The sequence below is a fragment of the Otolemur garnettii genome, unplaced genomic scaffold (assembly GCF_000181295.1).
Source record: "Otolemur garnettii isolate 467f Iridium unplaced genomic scaffold, OtoGar3 scaffold00253, whole genome shotgun sequence".
Classification (NCBI taxonomy): domain Eukaryota; kingdom Metazoa; phylum Chordata; class Mammalia; order Primates; family Galagidae; genus Otolemur; species Otolemur garnettii.
Window position 1 is genome coordinate 161,264 of NW_003852648.1, and position 7,322 is coordinate 168,585.

General features: G+C 38.8%; 1 pseudogene; it reads left to right on the top strand.

The window, feature by feature from the left end:
• Positions 1-5,010: 5,010 nt before the first annotated feature.
• On the top strand, positions 5,011-5,788 carry LOC100943417 (annotated as a pseudogene).
• Positions 5,789-7,322: the final 1,534 nt, after the last annotated feature.

Consider the following 7,322-nt stretch of genomic DNA (forward strand, 5'->3'; position numbering starts at 1 on the left):
GGGCCTGAGCCGGGAGGACGACGTGTACAGCCTGCTGCACAGACTCTGCAATAGGTAGCCCTGGCCTGGGCCCGCATTGCATCTGTGCACTCTGGAACTTCTGGCCTCAGGGGATCTGCCTGCCCTCGGCTCCTCAGGAGCCGAATGTGAGGATTCTCTATGCTCCAGGCTATAGGGTAAATGTGGCCATGCCTACCTATCTTGTTTTTTAGAAACAGAAACAACTATTTTAAAAAGAACTATTTAACAAATTTCATAAAGGGACATGCATTTTACTGGATTTGCTTTTCTTAAAACATACCAAAAAGAAAAAAATGGGAAAAAAAAGTTTGATATCTGTCCGACTTCCTTTCAACTGTCCTCCCCTCCAAGCAAAACCACTTGTCCCCTTCTATTCCAGCTTGGAGCAGCTGACCCAACTCAGAATCTCTCTTTCCTACAGGATGAAGTGCCTTTTGAATGTTATTTTAAGCTGAGAGTTAATTTTTCTACATAATTTTAGACACCTTTTAGTCTTTTGTTATCTTAGATACTCTAAGAAAAACACAACAATTTTCTAGAACCTGGTAGCATGTGTGTGGTGGGGGTGGTAGTGAGGGAATGAGTCATAGGAGCCTATCTTCCAACAGGTGGGACTTGCTCTCAGACGACCTGTGGCGTGCTGTGGGGTCAGGTTCCCTATAAGAGTGTTTTGTGACTATGTCGTTATTTCCATGCATTTCTGACCCAGTTTGGAATGTATCTGCAATTGCATGGGAAACAACAGATTCTTTTGTATTATTTCAGATGGTGACAGATTTGTCATGAGGTTACATTTATCCCTTGAAAAGTGACATCATGTTACTTCTCTTCCATACTATTGCCATACTTCAGTTTTTTGTTGTTTTAGTAGAGCAGTTATAAGAAACTCTAAAACCCTTAGATATATTTTTAAAAAAATCTTTTTATTGATTTTTAAATCTTTCCTTTCCATAAGTTGGACATACATAGAGCTGTTTGGGAATTTTCTTTGCTGCTATTGAGCTGCCACCAAATGGAATTGACCAGTGGCTATTACACTGTTCTTTGCAACTGTGCCTATGATCAGAATATGCTCACTGCTAAGCTACAAACTTGGACAGGGTCAGAAACATAGATGCCCACCCCATTTCAGACTGCACCAGTTGCATCCCTGCTTGGTGCTGGCCACTAATGTGTACAAAGATAAAAAGGCCAAAGCACCACACAGGAGTGATATTAATTTTAAACTGCAGTCAATATCAGATCCTGCTTGATAAGCTGACTGTTCTCTCTTGAGAACACGGGGCCTCAACCAGCCATCAAGCTGATATAGCCCAAATCCATCTCTTGGTCCCCTTCTTTGAAGCACAGCCTATTTCTGAGCCAAGGGTTGGGGAAGCCTGTCTAGATGTAGGACTCCTAGCCCCAAACCAGCAAGAGGAAAGAGTCTCTCCTCTGAGCATAGGGTCTCTATGCAGCCTTTCCCAGTTTGGTGTTTAAGCAGTGCCATGTTCCTTGTTTGACAACAAGACAGTTGTAAAGTATTGCTCTTAAAATCAATTAAAGAGAACACTTTTGTGTTGGCATCATTGCCTTAGTCCTCTGTGGATTAGTCCTCAGCCACAATTCTGATGGGAGTGACTGGCACTTAGCAAGAGTGGAACTTGGAGGTCAGAATAAAATTTCTTCTTCTTAACTTTCATTCACAAAATAATGAAACCAGCTGACAATCATGTCATCCCAGTAGCACTTTGGTCTGTGTACTGCTCTGCATTCAGAAGGGAAGTAGGTATTCAGGAGGTAACCGGGTGTCCCAGCATTCTGAGTGTTCTGAACCCAGTAACCCCCATGCCAATTATTAATAAAATAGAAACAGCTTCTTGCTAGGCATCACCACAGATAATGACAGTTACATTGTAGAAACCTTTATTTGGAAAACCAGTCATTAAATGAACCCACTGCCTTAAATGTCTTGAATGTTGCAGTCAATTGTCTATCGTGTGAACATCCACACAGAACCAAGCCCTGATGAAAGCCTTCAACCCTCACCTCTGCTGCCTTCTTTGTCGGTAACATAGGGCCTTATTCAGAAGAGGGGGCAGAGAGGATTGCAATTCTAAAATATTTCAGGGGAAATGAATCTAGAAATAGTGCTCCACTTCTGAGAGACGGAGTGAAGACACTTTGCAGGCTTGAGCGAGACACTTCACCTAGTAGTTCCTTAAACTGTGAGTACCAGTGCACTAATCCAGTTGTAGGGCTGTTGGGGAGAGAGCCCAGTTCCTGCCACCACAGACACAGAATGTCTTGGGAGGGCCAGAAAGCCCTCTGAGGGTTCTGGAATCTGTTCACCTTATTTGACTACACTCCAAAATTCTGTTTTATTTTAACCCTTAAATCTGCTTTATGTATATAATCAAAATATCTATATCTATGTCTATTTTTAATCATCTACATGTAAATGAAGCAATAGAATTCTAACATAAGGCCAAGAAATGAGGTGAATGTTTGGGGTTTATATTTTTAAGGTAAATACGGGTATTGTTTTTAATTATTACCTTTTATTTTCAATTGTGGGCTTTAAAACCTATTGAAACCTGTTAGCTACTTCTCTGTGCCATATACTTCCCATGTTACTAAAATAACCCCAACTCTTTAGCCAAAAGAGAAGTCTGACCTCCTGAGTTTCCTTGGTCCTTCCTGTACCAGGTCAAAATGTATTCTTCTGGACAAGTGTTTTTTACATTGAGATCCAGAGCAGGATGCCTTGTGTTTGTGGACTCCAGCCCACTATGATGGGCTTACCTGGCCAGGCCTCAAGTGGAGGTGCCTGGGTACTCCCAACATTGTTAGTGTTTTGTCTTCCATTTGTTCTGGAATCCTATGTGTTGTTCTGTGGTTTCATGCATTAGCTGTTTGTAAAAAATTCACTTGTATACTAAAAAGCAACATCACCTGTCACAGTTTATGGTTAGTGGGGAAGCTCCTATGATACTGAGCAATTTTGATGAAATGACTTTGGAGAAATGAGGATGATCTAATGGCACTGACTTGTCATGATTGCAGCATTTTAACTTTTGGAATAAAAAGGAAATCTGTAAGTCTTTCTATAACCTGGCAACATTTTACAACCCTGTATTTTTTAAAATGGCTTTCTATTAAAATCTAGAACCATATAGCCCTATAGTCAAAGACTCCTAATGTTTGTGCCTCTGCTTTTAAAAGTGCTGTGCTGGACAGCAGGCATGCCAGGGTTCATGGAGAGTGGGTGGCTTCAAGTACTTGTAGTTACCTGTGCAAAACTGACTGGCTGCCTCTGTTCCTATTTTACTGTAAATTTGATCCTGTCTGTTCCTATTCCATTTTCCCAGGAGCTTCTCTGCAGTCTGACACTCCCAGGGTAGTAGAGACACTGGTACCTAGTAGTTATGGGTTTCTGTTGGACATTTGATGTGATAAACAATCTGGCATTACTTGGTCAACGCTACAAATGTGGAATGTGCACGTTTCCAGGGACAAGTATTGTCAACCAAGAAGTTTGCAATGATCTCCTTCCTGCCAAAAATAAACATATAAACATGTGAAACTGCAAAAAACAAAACAAAACAAAACAAAACCAGAAAATCTATGACAGTATACATTTGTACTTGATAAATCTGAAGTAGTGAAACTTACAGTAACAGAAAGCAGAACAAAGTTTGTCAAGCACTGAAGAGATGGCAAAATGAGCTGTTGTCCCGTAAAAGTTATTGAATTTTAGTTTTATAAGAAGCAAAGATTTTACAGGACTTGTGTATAACAATGTAAATATATTTAATACTACAGAAATACATTTAGAAAGTCTTAAGGTGGTAAATTTTGATTTTTCAAGATTAAAATTTTTAAAAATATAATTAAGTAGTTATAAAGTTTATTTAAAAATACCTTCAATTGCAAAATGGTTTCCCTCTCAAAAATAGAATAGAGATTTATCAATAAACCATAGTAACATTAATACTATTTCCATGACTACTTACCTACACAGGACAAAACAAACATGGAAAAGGAAAAGAAATATACAATAAAAGCCATAAATGAACTTCAGAATATTTTTAGAAAAACACATATCTATAATTTCTAGTAAGCATAAAGTCAATTTATATTTTAATTGAACTTCCTATTAATTTAAAGCAGCAGTTCTCAACCTGTGGGTTGTGACCCCCTTTGGAACATGGGAAAACATATCCTGCATATCAGATATTTACATTAAGAATCATAACAGTAGCAAAATTACAGTTTTGAAGTAACAATGAAAATAAATTTAAGGTTGGGGGTCACCACAACATGAGGAACTTCAATACATGAGGAACTGTATTAAAGGGTCATGGCATTAGGAAGGTTGAGAACCACCAATTTAAAGTGTATGTAAATAGTAGCAGTTTCACCTAAAATTATAATACACAGGTGAAAATAAAATCGATGTTTAAAAACCTATTCTGAATAAGACATACATTAAAATGGAATCGAAAAACAAGAATAGAAAAATTAGACATTAAATTCTGCATATGACCTTAGTAAACCCTTTAAAAATTTTTTCTAGGCAGTATATGATGGCTGACATCTATAATCCTAGCACTCTGGGACACTAAGACTGGAGGATTGCTTGAGCCCAGATGCTTGAGAGAAGTCTAAACAAGAGTGAGACCCATCTCTACTAAAAACAAGAAAAAAATGCTGGGTGTTATGGTAGGTGCCTGTCCTGTATTCCTAGCTACTTGGGAGGCTGAGGCAAAAGGATCATGAGCTGAAAAGTTTGGTGTTGCTGTGATCTAGCAACTGTATATCAGCACAGTATAGCCTGTGCAACAGAGTGAGAATCCAGGTCAAATAAAAAAAATTCAGGGCCTGTGCTCACTTCTATAAAGGCTGACACCATGCAGCCGTAGTGGCCTTGTCCTCTGCCTCTCATCTTACTGTGTAGATGCTCCTCAGCTCTCCTCAGCCTCTGGCTGTCCTTTGAGACCAAATGCCATGCCTTCCATTTAGTTGCAGAGTTCTGATGGAGAGATATTTGAAGTTGATTTGGAAATTGCCAAATAGTCTGTGACTATCAAGATCATTTTGGAAGATTTGGGAATGGATGATGAAGGAGAAGATGACCCAGTTCCTCTACCAAATGTTAATGCAGGGGCAGAGCCTGTGGCTCAGTGAGTAAGTGCTGGCCCCATTTACCAAGGATGGCAGGTTTGAACCCAGAGCTGGCCAAACTGCAACAAAAAATAGCTGGGCATTGTGCCAGGCACCTGTAGTCCCAGCTACTCGGAAGGCTGAGGCAAGAGAATCACCTAAGCCCAAGGGCTGGAGTTTGCTGTGACCTCTGACGCCACGGCACCCTACAAGGTCAACAAAGTGAGACTCTGTCTCAAAAAAAAAAAAAAATGTTCATGCAGCAATATTTAAAAAAGGTCATTCAGTAGTACACCCACCACATGGATGACCCTCCTCCTCCTGAGGATGATGAGAACAAAGAAAAGCGGTCAGACGATATCCCTGTTTGGGACCAAGAATTCCTGAAAACTGATCAAGGAATACTTTTTGGACTTATTCTGGTTGCAAACTACGTAGACATCAAAGGTTTGCTTGATGTTACACGCAATACTGTTGCCAATATGATCAAGGGGAAAACTCCTGAAGAGATTCGCAAGAACTTCAATATCAAAAATGACTTTGCTGAAGAGGAGGAAGCCCAGGTGTGCAAAGAGAACCAGTGGTATGAAGAGAAGTGAAATGTTGTGCCTGACACTGTAACACTGTAAGGATTATTTCAACCACCAGCTGCATTGCTCTGTTTATAATTGTTCATATTAGACAAACAGACAAATGCAGCAACAAATCCATTGTATTAGCAGAATATTGTCCTCATTGCATGTTTGGTTGGAGTATGGATTCCAAACCTATGGCTAACTTTCTTCTAGTATGATGAAAGATTTTTCTTCTTTGCTCTGAATAAAACTGAACTGTGGGTTCTCTGTAGAAAGTAGCAAAAAAAAAAATTCAGGTAACTATAATATTCAACTGTGACTAAGAACCTATGAAGTGCAGGGTTTTTTTCATATTAGTTAAAATTTTATTGAATGAGATCAGGTATTGTGAACCATTTCTATACAGTATGTGTCAATAAAATTTCATATAAAATGTATACATTTATTAATATGAGTAATTAATCAGAAGATTTTAATAAACATTTAGAAAAAGGTAATTTTTATTATGTTTATTCGTAATATTGATGATATTGTTAGAAAAACTGAAAAGGCTGTTACAAGTAAACAAAAGCCTTACCTTTCTAAATGAAGTACAATTATGAATTTTGTATGATGAATCATAATAGGCAAAATATGCATTTGGGAAAAAATAAAGTACAATTTAGGAATAGGCTGAGGAAAGTGCTGACAATTGTATTGATTTTTCCTTGCCTGCAGTAAACACGAACTTTCAAGGTAGGCTTTTAATAAGTGTGGAGTGCCTAATAATTATCTAATTTACTTCTTATATAACTTGAAATTCTAACACATAGTTCTGAATGTTTCAATTTAAGATTACAGAAAATTTAATACAGAACAAAATAGAAAGTGAAAACATATATAGAGAGAGTAAAATCAGCAAAAAGGTAGAAGTCCCATGTTTATGTTTCCTCTCATGGCAACAACACAAATTTGGGAGCAATCTATGGGAAAAATGTTTTTATGACAGCCCAGCACAGTGACTGTCACCTGTAATCTCACCTACTTAAAGGTTGAGGTGACAGGATTAGCAGTTTGACACCAACCTAGGCAATATAGTGAGGTCTTCTCTCACAAAAAGTGATATTATGAGAGCTTTGGATCCAGGGAGGATGGTTGTGAAATCTTCCTAATGTCCATAAGGAGGGTCATATTGAGAAGGCATGCTCTCATTCACTTGGCAAACTAGAGGACCCCTGGTCTTGCTTACAGACTGGAGAATGGCCTGCTCACCTTGGTTACAGAGAATTCTGAAGCTACTATGTGTGCCTCTCTCATGTCTCCCAGCCCTGATCTGGGAGAGGTCCTACTCATCCATAGACCTAGAGAGGGTGCTCACTGACAACCATAAAGATAGGCCTACAGACATTGGAACTTACATGTATGTGTCTATGTTTGTGTATGTATAGAACCTCCATAGTTGACCACCTTCATACATGGACCACCTTCTTAAGTTGACCTACTTTTCATAGACCAGACATGTACCACATGTATGTATCAGTATAGCAGACCTAGTTTCTTATGTTGAACACCTCTGTATATTGACCAGTTTGTTATAGTCCT